Genomic DNA, 14,757 nt, shown 5'->3' on the forward strand with positions numbered 1-14,757 from the left:
AGTCAATTTCCACCATATCCATGCTTTGACCCAGGCAGCCCCAGAAATTTGGTAAGAAACCAAGAGATCTTTTGGACAAAGTAGTTTATCACATACATCCTTGTTCCAACACTGATTTTATGCAATTGACTGGTGAAAAGAGCACAGGCCTTTTTGGATGACACAGCAGCTGTGTGGGAGACCAGGAGTATTTATACATTGGTAAAGGTTAGTAATATTAATAGCTAAAATTGTGCATAATCTCTAAAACAAGAGCTCCTTACAAAAATAAAACTGCATATAAGTGCACAAACATACACACCCTACAAAACACATGCACACATAAAAATATTAACATATTACACACACCTCTATTACTAACACTGAGATAGATGTTTTCTATTCTACCTGCATGATATGCTACACAAAAAAGTCTGTTTTCATTATCACATCACATGACAGGAATTTTGTCATTATTTTTATTCATTTCAGTGAAAAGTGCTTTACGACCTGGCCCCTGAGTTTTATTACCCACTTAAACAAATACAATTCACGTGCCGTTTTTGGAATAAAAAGGAGGATGTTTCAAATTCTTCAAATTAAGTCTACTATTACAACTATTTAAAGCCCAAATATGAAGAAAATGTTAGAATTTTTATAGTCTTTTTAAAACCAAATGTATAACTCAGCTAATAAATCTGTTTATCTGAGCTCTGCAGCATTCGAACAAATGGATAAATGCTCAAGCTGCTAAAAAACAGATAGTTTCTAATTCTCCAGTTACTTAACCCCATCTATTGAAAAGGACATTAGAGAATTCAGAAGTGTCTGCTTTAAAATAAGATAAAGCTAGTAAGATATTTTTAAACAGGCTATTTTTAAACTATTACAAAAATAGTTCTTTTTGCCACCTTGAGAAGCGTACTTTTAAGATAATCTAGAAGAACGATCAGCAATTCTTCTAGACTTGCATTCATAGAATTCTCCTTTCCTTTTCAGTACACTTCAATCAATGTTGAAGGTAATTGCTGTCCTGATCACCAGCTCATATTGAACAGATGAGCACTAGTAAATCAAAAGCTGTCCAGATCTCCTACTGTGGATCAACATATACATAATGGCTGCTTGCCCATGACTGGAAATCCTGATAGCTTAATGCTGTCAGGTGCTTCATTTCCAGTGGCCAAAACATAATGTAACATTCCAGAGGACAAATTTTTCAGGCTTCATTTCAAGCATAGAAGTATGTGAACACCATTAAAATGCACTGATTTTGCCAAGATGCTTTTGTCAAGCATGTGTTTCACTAATTCATTTACAAAAATAAACACACAAAACTAATCAGTTTATTAAGCTAAGCAACAGCAGAAGATGCAGACAAAGATGACAGAAGCAGAAGTTCTGCAGGTACTGTCAGTTTGGCATTTTTAACATTGGACTGCAGTCTCAGTTGGAGAAAAGACAATCTATTAATGTAATTAGCATTATTTTTGTTAAATTGTCTAGGTGAACACCACATCTGCACTGAACTCTGAAAACTAAATTTTACATCTCTCAAAGAATAAGCAGTCTGTGTATTTCTTTACAGGATGTAATAGGCTCACATAAATCTTTGTGCTGACAAATTATCAATCTGAAGTGAAAAATGGGCAGCAGTACAGGAGAACATGAACAGAGAGACAGCAGCCAGCCAAGGCAGGAGGATTTACTGAAGAGACAGTTTGCCAAGGGTTTTCTGGAGAGGGCAGGGAGGGGGTGGAAGCTTGGAACAAATTAATGGGCAAACTGTTCCAAGCACCAAGACTGGCACAGGAAGATGTGTCCAAAAGACTGTGACTCCAGGTTTGTGTTACTTAACATCACTGTCTGGCTATCTAACTATACTGACACAAACCACTGTGAATAGCAACATGTTTCTCACCAGTGATAGAAATGCCCTGTCATCCAATACCCAAATCTATGAAATCTCTGGTATTTCTGGTAAGATGTGTGAAGGTGTCCAGCAGTCAGAACAGGCTGAATCCCAAAACGGGATTTGCCTGAGCAGTTGTAATCACACTTACTGCCATGCCCAGGTACCAGCCACCCTGCAGACAGTTTGTAGCAGGCCATTTACTCATTCAGCTGTCAGGGGTAGGAGTGCAAATACACTCCCATATGCAAGCTGCAGGGGGATGAGGATGTTGAAGGTGATGCAAATACACTCCTATATGCAAGCTGCAGGGCTATGTGGATGTTGAAGGTGATGCCTTTTAAAACCGATCACCTCACCCAACTTCATCTACCTGACAGAACACAAAGGACCCCGTGCAGTGGAGCCTGTTCACTGATTAGCCAGACATAGGAAACTGCAGGGAAAACTCTTCCCAAAATCTGACACCACAGCTACTCCCCACTGACAAAAGCAAAAGAACCAGGAAAACCCTGAGAAGGTTTTCTCCATTTTGCACTTTGGTTAGGATCAAGAGCAGCTACATGAGTATGCAAAGAAGCGCTGTGTTCTCTCAGGAGTGTCCTTTCCAGTGACAGGGGTCAGTTGGGAATAAGTCACACAGCCTGTGCTTCAAACAGCTGAAAGTCAAAGAAGTCAAGGGACAAATGCCACAGGGAACATAGACAGCCTTTCCCTTGGTACCTCTGGGTGCAGCACTGGGTTCTGAACACCGTGTTCATGGACAGGATGTTTTGGCTGAGCTGGGAGCAGAGGGTTTGCAGGAGGAAGCACACCCTCTGCAGGCTGAGACTGTGCCACTGGAAAACAGCAGAGCTCCAGGCAAGCAAAGGCAGCTCAGTTTGAAAGGAAGTTGCATGGATTTTTTTCAAACTCACTGAAATGCAGGAAGAAGAATTCAGTATATCTAAATCAGCAGAAAAATGCTACAAATCTATGGTATATAAGCAGTTCCACCGCACCTCCTGTTCTGGGATCACATCATCCCTTTCACACAAACAAATGAAAAGACATAAAACCAAAATAAAATAAGAATAACCTCGCACAAAGCAAAAGATGTGAAGAAATGAAAGAATAAAAAGACATTCCCTTTAATTTAATATTAATACCTATTTTTGAAGTGCACTTTCTCATTATATTTTCCAGAAGAACACATGGAGCAGATACACAAAAACCTTACCTACTTGCTAATTTTTTAACATATCAAAATAGATTTTAAACACTTACCATGAGGTTTCCATCACTGTAAATAATAACAAAGCTACAAATTAAGCATAAAACTAATTAAACAAACATCAAGTAGCAAAAGTGTGTCTACAGAAAAGATTAATATAATTATAGCTCAGCAATTTGAGAAGAGAATATTTTGAATAAGTAGGTAATTAAGTTAAGAGAGGCCTAAAGAAAGATTTCACACTCACATTCATATGCTGAAGCAGTTTAAAAATAGAGAGCAAGAACTGCCTGACTTCATGTTTTAATTTTAGCTGGGTGATGAGCTGGTCCCAAAGACAGAAAGGGACAGCAGGATTTTTTCTCAGCAAAGTGCCCTTCGTATTTTTATGTGAAGGAAATGCAGTATGTTCTATTAATATCCTGTTGTGGCTGTACATAAGCCTAGGCACCCTTTCAACCAGGAAAAAAGTTCTGGTTTGCTTCTTCAAATCACTTCACTTTCAAAGACAAACACAGAGATTAGAGAACCTCCCTACTGCTCTGGCCACTTCACAGGTAAATAACATCCACGCAGGAGTAGACACTTTGTTTTCCCATCAGTCACCTATTGCAATTACTAAAGCTGTAATTTTCTATCATGAGGAGGGAAAAGCAAATTATTTGAGTTTGCACCTTAACTTCATTCTCATTTTAATTACGAGCTGGGGAAAAAATGTCAACACCAACCAGAAAGGTGGGTGGGTGCAGGAGGCAAGAAATGTTGTTTGACTTAATGTTGGCATTATGCCTAGGCTCTCCCAAAGAAGCTGGGAGAAGTACACAGACTTTTCCCACATTAAGGAAGATTCTGCTCTGGGTTTGTCTCCCTCATACCTCATACATTTCACCTTGCTGACACTTCTCTGATTAACCTAATCCAAGCAAAAGTTCCCCATTTTGAGGAAGCCCTGCCCATCCAACACAGTTTCAAGCTGGCAAATTTTGACAGCAGGGCAGAAGTGAAATTCTTCTTGGTCAATAGCATCACATTGAAAACTTTTCTGTCCTTCAGGGAATGGTGGAAATGAAGACTAATCAGCTTGTAGATTATTTTTCTGACGTACTCTTTCCAAAGTGTCAGCTATGCAAGTGAAGGTCAGATTCTCCCCCAAATCCTCAAGTGTCACAAAAGCACATTTTTACCTAAGAATAATTTTCTTGATAGATAACAATGCTAAAAACCTAGGCAGGAGTCTGAGTTAATCCTGCAGTGAAAACAAGCCTGCTAAGTCTCCCATCCTCTTCCACAGTTACATTCCCTTGCTTGTATTTTAGAGCAACAATCAGAAAGATTCTCCCTCTTACATTTGGCATTCATTTACAGATTCATCTGAGGCTCCACCTGTAAAATTTCACATACTTTAAGACTGGTCATTGATTCATTCCAGGTCCTTCTGTGAGCCAGCATTTGCAAACTCTATTTGCCAGGGAAGTGAAATGCAAGTCAGTTGAAATTTGCATTAACAACCTGCTGGTCAGCACTTCCTAGGTGAGGATGCCCTGCCATTATGATCTTTAATGCACTGTCTAAATGAACGGTGTCCCCAAAAGCACAGAAGAACCATGCCATCCCTTTTAGTGACCTGCTTCTCATCCATTTAGCTCTTGAGGAAATAAAGCAGAGCACAACACTTAGGCAGCTGAGCCAGGAAGATGTATAGTTTGTTTACATCCATATAACCAATACCTTTTGGCTTTAATCTTAACAGAGTTTTGAATTTTTAATTACCACAATGTGGTTTTTCCCCACAATCCCACCAAACCCAATCCAAATTTATGTTAGAAATTCCATACAATTCCGAAAATTTTTTTCCGTTACGCTGTTCAGATGAAGGTCACTGTTTTTTCTCCCAGCAGAAGCATGCTCTGCATTTCATTTGTACACATGAAATGAGCTCATTTACTCTTATCACTCCTAGCATTTCTAGTTTAAGTGTCAGATACCAAAACAGGCCCAGGCACCAAGAGCACTCTATCCCCACCATTGGAATGACAACTTCCACTTGACTTCTTGCATCAAATGAAGTTAAAGCACTTGAAACTAAAGACTGAAGAGATGACCAAGTCTTTTTGTGTTACTGTAGACCCCTCTATTTTAGAGATGCTCCCTTGCAAGAAAGTTGTTGGCTGGTATTTTTCCTTTCTCCTGCTTAAGTTCAACACAAAGTTTGTAGGAAGAGGTCATTACTCACTGCATCACTATTTATAGTTACTTACTCTATTGTTATCCTAACAAGACCTTAATCAACAAAGCTTCTGATCCTCCTAAATTAAAACTGTAACATGAAGGCATTTGTCTGAAAGAGTTTTTAATATAAATGAGATTTTTGCTTTTTTTGCTCTAAATTAAAAAAAAAAATACTGAAAATTCAAAGACCAATTCTTCATTATTTCCTTTCCTAAATCATTCAGATAATGCTTCGCTTTCACCCTCCTAAACTAAACTAATCCTAAACTAAACAAATCCTTCAAGGATTCTAGGTATGAGAGGTTGGTTTTCTGAGGCAGAAGACAGAAACATTCAATTTATTTTTCTATCTCCTGAAAAAGGAAAAATACCCTTTGAAATAGTTTACCATGCAGACACACCTTCCTTCTACACAGCCCTCTTCAGCAAGGTAATATACCAGACTCCATCAAGGGGCAAGTACATTTTTGGCAAAGCAGTTCCGATTTCAGAAGGAAACATACAAAATATTCATTGCTTGCTCAAACAAGCACGCAAGTCTGAGTTTACTTCGGAGTCTGCCCAGCAGGATCTAAATGCAGGGGAATGACAGGACCCTCTCTGGCTTTATTAGGCTGTCAGGCAGTACTGTTTAAGAAGCATGCTCCAGGACTTACTGAAGATGCAATGCAGTCCCTACAGCACTGGCTTTCCTGCATGTGAGGGGGATGTGCTCTCCAAGCCAGGCTTCCAGGTGATCCAGCAACATTCCCACCATCAACGCCTGCTGCACCCGCCGCTGCCACCCCTGCAGTTCTGTTCTTAGAGTTGTGCTGACTCCTACAAGCTGGTCACTGCCAGCTTCACTACAGATAAATAAGTACAATTACCTCAGGGAACTTAAATTAAGAGCTGCCTCTCTGTCTCACACAGTTATATACAACTCTGTCATGTTCAAGCTTGAAGATGCATTTTTTTCCTGCTCCCTTGATGGTTTTGTTGCTTCTTAAGAACAGGGGCTGCAGGTGGAGGGCTAAAAAGTATGTACTTGAGTCTCCTCGAATTACTAAAATGTCTAACTCCAGATCTGGGGTCCATCTGTCACAAGTCACACTCTTGGTCAGTCTCTGTTTTGTCCACCAAGAGCCAACCAGCAAGCCCTCCTCCCACACTGTGCTATTTGTGCAAACTGCTAGCTTAGAGAAAAAAAGTAAATACAGAGCTGGTTTACTTCTAGTGAGGTCCCCCTGGCATCCAGCTAAGAGGTGAGAAAACTAAATATAACAAACTTAAAACTACAATTATTGTAAGGGAGTTTGCCAGAGCTGCTCTGAAGCTCCTAATGGTCTGCTGGGGATTTATGGATCAGCTGTGAAAATTTACTCACAGCTAAAACTTGCCAATCAAGTCCTTGGCTTTGAACACTGCTACCAACTTCTACCTAACACAGTTTGTCAAAAGCAAAACAGTAGGTTTTAATGTTTCAGAGAAGGGTACGAGAAAAATCTATCATACTAAGCAGACCAGTAAGACAAGCATGCAGAGGCTCCTTTCTGAATGTTTGCATCTTTGTATAAAAGGGTCTTATATTTTTACAGAGCAGGAGGAGATTACAAGTGCTGCCAAAACACACAGTAAGAGACCGTATGTTGTACAGAAAAGACTGCAAACTGCTGTCTTGCAGTTTAAGAGCAGATTCCCTCCATAAATTTTGCCAGCGATCCAGAAAATAATATTATTTGCTGGTATTTTATGTTCTTGCCATATGGATGGGGGTATAGCATTTATAAAAGCTTCTCTGAAATTGTATCTGCTATTTGCATGTTATTCCATTTTAAAAGGGCAGCAAAAATAACAAACAAAAAATCCTGAGAACCTACACAGGAAACAAAGCAAGTAGCCAGCTTAGATGAGAGATGTAAGACCATGCCTTATTTCTCCCGAATGCTCAGCACAAATGAGAAGACAGCAGTGACGGCCCCCTGTAAGGGCAGCTCTGTGCAGAGGAGCTGATGGGCTCTTTGTAGACCCCTCTCCACCTCCAACTCTGCAAATCCCTGCAGCTGGTGAGGCTTCAACACTCCAGAGTACTGGTTTGAAAACATGTCAGACTTCTAATATGCTACTAAGCACCACAAAGGAGCATGGACCCCTACTCCTCCCTGCACAGATCCATACTCTTTAAAAATGGAAGTTTTAATGCTTCAAACTTTCTGATATTTACTTTGGCTTCTACTACATTAGGTCTCTTCTGTCAGCAATTACCCCAAGAAACAAACACTAAAGAGTCGTGAAGCCTTGCAGATTTAGATGATAGGATCTGATCCTTTAAAGCCTTACACACATAAATAATCCTCATGTGTATGAATAAGGCTTTAGAAGATCATAGCATATACACTACATCCAAAGAGGAATTCAAGTCCTATTTACCACTGACAAGCAAACGTTTGGCCACCTAACATTATTTATGCAATTTGTAACATTGTTATACTATTTTGTATATACTAATATATATATGTTATATATTTATAATATAAAGACATATTGCTTTTCTCTGCACATGTATACTTTAACCATCTACACAAAATCACAAAGTCACTTCTAGCCCTTGCAAATTTCAACTTAACTCCTTTTTTTTTTTGAAGGGAATTCAATCTTTTAGTAATCTGCAATGCAGATTACTAGGTTGAACAGAAATGATCCCAAGCCTTGTAGAAGTCTGATCTAACAAAGATACATGACGTGGGATTAATTTAAATTCCATTGTGAAATTTGGAGTATTTAATCAGCAATTTTTTATTCGCCAGAAGCTGGGAAAGAGGAGGTACATTCAAGTGCAGAAAGTGAGTTGACTTGAATTCAAGTACCACAGAACTTTGATTATTTTATTACAACATTTTACCTATGAACCTGTTTGCCCATGCCAACCAAAGAGGTACCTATATAACCATCTCAGTTACTATTCTTCCGTAGTTCTTACAAACATGTCCACCTCTAGATACAACAATGACATTTTGCTGAGTGTAATGCATGGCAGAGTAACCTGAGGCAGACCTCCTGGTTCATCTGAGAGTCAACAGAAGATGCCAACAAAAGGGTCAGCCCTGTCTGCACCATGAGAAGGTGTTGCTACACAACACAACAGTGACCTTGAATGAAGCAGTAAATAAAGAAAAGAGGCCAGTGTTTGGTTGTGAGCTGGCAGGACGGTGGAAAATTGTAGGTGACCTTAAAAGAATGTGCCACGAGAGGAACACAAATGGATGGTGCAGAGCACATGGATTGCAAGGGTGTGAATGTTAAGACGTGTTAATGGAAGACTTTGAAAGATAAGAGGAGCCTAGGGCTGAAAAAAAATCTCATCCTACTTCACTACTATTTCTCTCTATGGTTTCAGGAGATGACAGTCATTTTTTCTCCAAATGTCATCCTTAGACTGAATTGTGCATAATCTCAGACAGAATTTTATGTGGAGGAGCAGAGGAAACCTCTGACAATCACGAGAACAGCATCCAAACTGCAAACCATGCAAATACCCATAGCTGTGCCCAGCTCTGCAGGGACTGGAGCAACCTACTCTGTACCAGAAGTTAATCTGCTCTCACTTATTTCCAAGAAGAACAGAAAGAATGGTGAGAGAGACATTAAAATATTTTCTTAAAAATGAGGCCAAAAATAGAACAGCAAAAGCTGGTCAGTGTAAGAAACTGCATGTGTCATCAAACCTAATAAAAACTACTTAGTGCATCTTCCCTTAGAGGGGAAAACATGTTAATCAGCAGAGACAGAAATAAGATTTGTTCCTGCAGAAACAGACAGTATTTGTTATCTCAGTAAAGCCAATGCCAGCCATCAAGCCACTTGTTGAAGAGGTACTTAAAGCCTGTTTCCTAACACAAATATTAAAATATAAGTAAAAATGCCTGCACATTTCCCAAGTGTCCCTAACTCATAGACACCATCAACTCACATGTGTCTGCGCGTCCAGGAAAAAAGCAAAGGCATGACAAACAAAACTGTAGCTTTTGACACTACCAAATTCAAGACACTTGACATTGCTTGAATTCTAAAACTCTGCATCCTAATCTACAGAAAATCACAAGTTTCATGGTAAGTTGAGGAAAGTTAAGACTAGATAACGCCAGATGCTTTTGTTATGTCAAAAGCTGGTAAGTCCAGGGACCAGGTGATCAGAAAGCTGTCAGGGAGCTTGCTCATCAGAGAAAATGACATTTTCTCTGTTCATCCTGGCCAGCAGAAGATATTACTCAAGGGAACACAAGTTAAAGACTTCCTTATCCTGTCCCTGTCTTTTCTTCAGAAGAAGTAATCCAGAAGTGGAATCTCTCCCCAAGGAGTAATTGTCATTAAGATTTCACATAACACAGGCTTTAAAATCATGCAGGAGATAGACTGCTCCTCACAACCAGCAGAGCTACAGATTGCTGTCACCCCCAGAGTCAGCAGTGCTCATGGCACCTTTGGAGCACTCTGCAGAGGCTGGTGGGACAGCTGCACATCTGTAAACAACCGAGATGGTAAAGAACAAATCTGAACTGCATCATTCATGCAACATCATTCATGCAACTCCACCCTGGTCCTGAACAGGCAACTGAAAAGGGAGTTGCCTGTTCAGCTCATCTCCCATCACAGACATGGAGAAAACTAACAACAAATGCATCCTCCTTGTAGTTCCTTAGATGCACAAGATAATTGTACCACAAGCTGCATATTCAAAATCAGTTAAACTCACATTTCACAAGTTTGCAGACACACACCCAGAAATGCAGTTATCCTGATGCAAAGTAACTCTTGTGCACTCGTACCTACTGATCCTTTAAGAAAACAAGCCTTTGCCCCCTTCCTGCAACAGAATACCCGATGCTTTCATTCCACATTTCTTCTAAATAGGCAAGAGGCATTTGTAAAACGGGCTAGGCTTGAGCTGTCAGAACAGAACAGATATTAAACGTTTCTAAAGCCCAAAGGGAGACGTTTGCTGGTTTCCCCGTGTGTCAAGTGACAGCTCCACTGTGATGGGTCATTAGCGTGACAAAGGGAAAGCAGCTGGACATAGAGAGGGGCAGAGGCTAACAGAGCGATTACATCCTTAAATCAACTATAAAATGTTACAAAGGACGAAGAGGAGGAAAAAAGGCAGGAATAAAGTCAGTTTGATAAAGTGTCTAGCTGCAAATCATATGAAATTAATTCATCTAAATAAAAGAAAAAGCAAGACAACTTACTCTTCTGAGAAAGCAGATTCTATTTGAAGGAGCATTTTAAAGTGTTTGACATTATTATTTCATGTAAATAACCCATTTTTGCTTCCTAAATAAATTTCTACAATCTCTATGAAGTAAAAAAGTATCTTTGAAGATCTAGTTCCTCCGATTTTGATAGCCAGCAGAAAGGATCAGAACTGGTTACTGAGGTTTTTCCCATCTCCATTTTACTTTCCTCCAAATGAGATCAGGAAAATTTTAGCACCACAGCAATAGCAGTAGCTCAGCAGGTCACACACAACTTTTACTGTTAGGTGCACACAGCTCTGAAAGGACAAGTGGTGAATTAAGAGGAAAACTAAAGGAACATATTTTCCAACCTTCCCACTGATGGGAACAGTATATTAAATTTCCAGTTAAAAGCAACATCCAGGCAACTGAGTTTTACTAAAGAGGACTCCATTGTCATGTGTTGTATTCCAATAGTCACTTAGTATATTTGTTCTTAAAAATTGTGCATTATTAAAGTTTTCACTAAAGGTGGCATCACTGCTGTTATGTCTCTCTCCACTAAAATTTGACACTTCTGGGCAACTAAGAATTGATTGATAACTGATAATAAAAGTCAGATTACTTGGAAATGTTTGCATGCAACACATTCCTTCTAAATTCTTTTGTTCTGACTCCTTTCTGCTTTAGTACCTGTGCTCTCTCTTCAGTCTTTTTATTTTGCCTTTCTGCCAGTAAGCTGTTGGGTTTTAAATCACAGATTAAAGAAAAAAAATCAACCAAACAGAACAAACCCAAGTCCCAAACTCCACACTTTCAATCATTTTTGTTTAAAAGAAAGAACCTCCATAAGATTAAGTAATCTTAAACCTTTGTGTCACAACTGATATAAAGAAGGGGTCATTGTTTTCCATCAAAAAAAGAAAATAAAATTTAAAAGAAATAAATAAAAAAGAAATCTTAATTACATTACTTGAAGATAATTATAATCACTGATGCTGATTTTGGAAAACAACTAAACTTACATGTGAAGCACCCTCCATTTGTCCCCGTCCCCTCCATTCACACACACACATTTGTTACACACATTCAGCATTTGAAGTCCTGATTCTTATCTCAGGTGAGATGTAAGAAGAGTCTCAATAATTACACAGCAAGAAGCCAGACAATTCCAGAAAAACTGCATTTTCCCCCACTGCCTGTTTCATAATATACAGAGACAATAAATGGCAAACACAAGGAGGAGCTTAACAATGTGGGTTTGCTTCCCACATTCCCTGGCCAGTCCCACACCATGCTGCTTTTACAGCTCCTGTCCCTTGTTTTGGTAAAGCTGCTCAGCTAAGACAACTACAGCCCCCTCTGTTTTGTTTTCATCTCCAGTCAGGGCTGTAAGATTTGTTTCAACACAAACTCCGTGAGTTTTCAGAGCCCTATCAGGTAGAGGAGAAACTGAGATTTTGGAGATGTACTTTAAAAGGCAAATAAATATGGAAAGCCTGTATCAGTAACAGTAAGAAGAGAAACAGTAAAACCAGTGTTTCTCCTTGTTAAGTATCAGCTTAGCCTTTGCCATATATGCCAAACTATTTGCCATGACTAATGTATATAATGGGAGTACATTTCATATTTTATCTCTCCTGAGAGACTTTGAGTCAGGGAGGGAAAAAAAAAAAAGAAAGGAAAAGGAAAAAGAAAATCCCACACTACACAAAACAGACGATGCAAATAAAACCCCCACATGTTTAACATAGGGGGCTAGAGTTAAAAAAAGATAAATTTTTGGAGATAATTTTTCTCAACAAGTTTTCTCCTTGCTGCTGTAGAGAAATAAAGGACTCAAAGCACTCAGCACCAGCCTGCTTCCTCCTCTCTGCCCCCAGAACTGGCACAAACTGATGACAACTTGGGCGCAGATGTTGGAAATTCCATCTTCTTTCCAGAGGAGCTCAAAATCTGCAGGGCACAACCCCTCAGGAATAAAATATTAATTTTGCCTTTCCCCCCATTGTTTTAAGGCGCCTTTTATTCAATTTGTAAACCAAACATATATTCCTATATCAACACAGGGAGTTAAAAACTGCTCTATTTCCACTGGACAGATATGACCCATGACAAATCATTAGAACCAAAAGCATACAAAGAGTTGGATTTCAATACAATGAGGTCTCCTGTAATAACAGAGTTTACTCGTGACAAATGTTTTCAGCAAGAACTCTCATGGAAAGCACTCTTCATGCAATATCTCTATAGTTAACCCACAGTCACCACTCAGTCCTTTCTCTCAATTGTTTCCAGCTAGTTGCTCTGTCAAACTGCAATAAATCACACACCTGGAATTATTAATAGGAGTCTCCGCACTCTCATGCTGCTTAGTCACTCCAGCCAATCTAACAGCAGGTACTAAAATTTGTCACACACTGACCTGTCATCTAAAACTTACATTTTGCAGTGCAACTGCACATTTTAAACGAAACTTTCAAACCATATCAATTTTCTCATGAGAGCAGACTTACCGAGAGAGGGGGAAAAAGCCCCAAGACAACAAACAGTCCCAAACACACATTGGTCTTTGCAGAGATATCCAATACGTGTTTCACTTGCTGGCACTACAGACCCTACCCTGCATTTCCACTCCTTCCACACAGCAGCAGCAGAAACCAGTTATGAACACTGGCCAACACCATTACAATGTTCTTCTCAGTCTTCTGCTTTATCTCATACAGAAGGGTATGTTTTTGTAAATCATCCTCTGAAGCATGTAAGTTCAGGTTTCCTTTTCCCAGCAGTTTCTCATTCTCAGCTCTACAGCTTGAGGGCTTTGACTGCAATAAGGCTTTTAGTTTTGGAAAATAAGAAGTATTTACCCATCAAACATCACAACAACCTGCATAGATAGAATGCTTTAACTCTGTAAATCTTATCATTGGACCTTTACTATCAACGCAACTGACGTAGTCACTGGGGGAAAAAGTACAACATGTAGAGAGCATATTTCAATTTATATTTTATTGTAGTTGGATACTACCAGCAGAGAATTTCAAACTAGAGGTTCAGTAGTACTTTTATAGTAAAATTACACTATAAATTTTAAAGCAGAGGAGCATTTCAAGAATACAGTGCATGCTACCTGTGTTCCATGAGTTCAGCCAATGTAGCTGCTAAGACATTTCAGATGTCCAGTTTCACTAAATTTTAATCCTTGTTCAAAGCTCAGCACTTGCAATGAATCTTCATCAGCTGCCCATGTAGGAAGCCATTTTTTAAAGTTACGTTGCTCTTCACCTAACTGTAAACCTTCGTAACAAAACTACTAAAGGGGAAGAAAGAAGGAATCCAGAGAGCTTTTAAAGTTTAAATGGGATAATGAAAATTGCGTATTTTATATGATATTATAAGGAAAGATTTCAAACAGGGAGGTGTTTTGTTAAACACCACAGAATATTCTGATCTACTTGGCTCTGAATTAGCATTCTGCAACTGCACATTTGTTTACTGCATCTTGGAAAGCAAAAAGATAGCAATTGTTGAAAAAAGTCAAGAAAAACAAAATGCTCAGAAAACAAGATCATTGTTTTCTTTCCTGTAATGAAACCATTACTTCATTTTGTAGAAGAATCACCGCTTTCATTCCACAGTATTTTACCAGACATAATACCTGTACTAGTGTGTCAGAAATAAACTTGGAAGAGCAATTCTGGACATTCCCTAACATCTCCCTTTCAATTGAACTGTACATTGAGTTTAGATTATAAAATACCAAGTTATTATCATAAAAACAAAGTACAATTTGCCTGCATTTCCAATTCAGTGCATTTATTAATCAGGTAAACAGGCACGCACCAAATTACGCCACAACGGTTACAAAACTCTAAGATCGAGTTGCAGGACCTTAGATGGAGATGTTCGGTGTTTGCCACCCTACGTCACATTAACATGACAAAAAACACTCAGAAGACTGCATCTCTCCCAAATCTTTCCATTAAAGGTAGGTCAAAAGGAAAGCATTTCAAGTTTTCCCGCTTACAATCCGCTAGGAAGCATGACTAGCAAGAATGTGATGCCCTTATACGTAACACACACCACACAAGAAATTAAATTGTGAAGTATTCCCCACAGATCTACCTATCTGATTTGCAATACCCAGCAACATAGTCTTGGTAATTGTGAGAAACTGAAGGTCAACTTCAGAGACTGTAGTTTAAGATTTA

At 39.1% G+C, this 14,757-nt stretch overlaps 1 protein-coding gene across 5 annotated transcripts in view; it reads right to left on the reverse strand.

Moving 5' to 3' along the window:
- Positions 1-14,757, reverse strand: part of RBM20 (RNA binding motif protein 20) — a 99,483-nt gene that overhangs the window by 82,892 nt on the left and 1,834 nt on the right. Inside the window, exon 1 of one of the 5 annotated variants that reach the window (XM_064716229.1) lies at positions 3,352-3,476. The exons of the other annotated variants lie outside the window; for them this stretch is intronic. The gene's annotated coding sequence lies outside the window, so the exon portion shown is untranslated. Of the gene's footprint in view, positions 1-3,351; positions 3,477-14,757 lie in introns of those variants that run through there. 5 annotated transcript variants of the gene reach the window in all.

This window comes from Zonotrichia leucophrys, chromosome 6, assembly GCF_028769735.1.
Source record: "Zonotrichia leucophrys gambelii isolate GWCS_2022_RI chromosome 6, RI_Zleu_2.0, whole genome shotgun sequence".
NCBI lineage: Eukaryota > Metazoa > Chordata > Aves > Passeriformes > Passerellidae > Zonotrichia > Zonotrichia leucophrys.